The sequence below is a fragment of the Tupaia chinensis genome, unplaced genomic scaffold (assembly GCF_000334495.1).
Source record: "Tupaia chinensis unplaced genomic scaffold, TupChi_1.0 Scaffold145508_1, whole genome shotgun sequence".
Lineage (NCBI taxonomy): Eukaryota > Metazoa > Chordata > Mammalia > Scandentia > Tupaiidae > Tupaia > Tupaia belangeri.
The window spans coordinates 64,742-66,561 of record NW_006205365.1 but is presented as its reverse complement, the minus strand read 5'-3'; the positions used below and the strand labels follow the sequence as shown (position 1 = coordinate 66,561).

The window sequence follows — 1,820 nt, the reverse complement described above, 5'->3', positions numbered from 1 at the left end:
ATAAGGCATTATAATCTATTCCATGAAATCCTGGAAGAAAACTATCCAAGTCTAGAGGGGCACTCAAACATAAAGACACAAGAAATACAAAAAACAAACAAACAAACAAACAAACAAAAAAAACCCAAGTAGAATCAATCCAAGAAGATACTCTCCATGCCACATGATAGCTACACTGACCAAAACAACAGACAAAGACAAGATACTAAGATTGGCAAGAGAGAAACATCAAGTCACGTACAAGGACTAACCCATCAGGCTAACATCAGACCTCTTAACAGATACAATGCAAGCGGCCTTAGTTTCCAAGGATCATGTCTGTGAATTAGGATTCCTAATCCAAAGACAGTGGCCCCAATGGAATGGAGCCCGAAGGTGTTATTGAGAGTAACTGGAACAAGATTGTTGACAGCTTTGATGACATGAACCTCTGAGGCCCTTCTCCATGGAATCTATGTCTATGGTTTTGAGAAGCCCTCTGCCATCCAGCAGTGAGACATCCTTCCTTGTATCAATGGTTATGATTTGACTGCTCAAGCCCAATCTGGGACTGGGAAAACGGTCACATTTGCCATATTAATTTTGCAGCAGATCGAATTAGATCTAGGCTTTGGTCCTGGCACCCACTCAAGAATTGGCTCAACAGATACAGAAGGTGGTCATGGCACTAGGAGACTACATGGGTGCCTCCTGTCATGCCTGCATTGGGGGCACCAACATGTGTGCTGAGGTACAGAAGCTGCAAAAGGAAGCTCCCCACATCATTGTGGGTACCCCTGGCTGTTTGTTTGATATGCTTAACTGGAGATACCTGTCTCCCAAATATATCAAGATGTTTGTATTGGATGAAGCTGACTAGATGTTGAGGCATAGATTCAAGGACCAGATCTATGACATATTCCAAAAGCTCAATAGCAACACCCAGGTGGTTTTGCTGTCAGCTACAATGCCTTCTGATGTGCTTGAGGTGACCAAGAAGTTCATGAGGAACCCTATTCGGATTCTCGTCAAGAAGGAAGAGGGTATCTACCAATTCTACATCAATGTGGAATGAGAGGAGTGGAAGCTGGTCAAACTGTGATTTGTATGAAACCCTGACCGTCACCAGGCAGTCATCTTCATCAACACCTGAAGGAAGGTGAATTGCCTCACTGAGAAGATGCATGCCCAAGACTTCACTGTGTCTGCCATGCATGGAGATATGGACCAAAAGGAACGAGATGTAATCATGAGGGAGTTCCGTTCTGGCTCCAGCAGAGTATTGATCACCACTGACCTGCTGGCCAAGAGCATCAATGTGCAACAAGTTTCTTTAGTCATCAACTATGACCTTCCCACCTACAGGGAAAACTATATCCACAGAATTAGCCATGGTAGACGATTTGGCCATAAGGGCATGGCTATTAACATGGTAACAAAAGAAGACAAGAGGACTCTTCGAGACATCAAGACCTTCTACAACACCTCCATCAAGGAGATGCTCCTCAACGTCGCTGATCTCATCTGAGAGGAACTGTCCTGCAACCTCGCCCCAGCCAGGGTTCATTCCTGGGGAGGGCTAAGGAAGCAACAGGAGGGGGGAGGGAAGGGAGCCAAGAGATGGATATCTTGTCATTTTTTTCTTTGTATTTTTCTTTGAATAAATGTCACTTTTTGAGGCAAAAGAATCAAACATGAACATTTTAGACACACTTTTCTTTTGGGTAGGCTGTTGCCCCAGGTGCCATCTCTTCTCCCAGAAAACACTAATTCATTTCCCTAATCTAGGCTCCAGACCTAGAGGCTCCCCCACCCCAACTGAACTCCTTTGAAAATGATTC

At 44.5% G+C, this 1,820-nt stretch overlaps 1 pseudogene; it reads left to right on the top strand.

Annotated features, from left to right (window-relative positions):
- Positions 1 to 314: 314 nt before the first annotated feature.
- Positions 315 to 1,507, top strand: LOC102482258 (eukaryotic initiation factor 4A-I pseudogene; annotated as a pseudogene).
- The last annotated feature ends 313 nt before the right edge of the window (positions 1,508 to 1,820 follow it).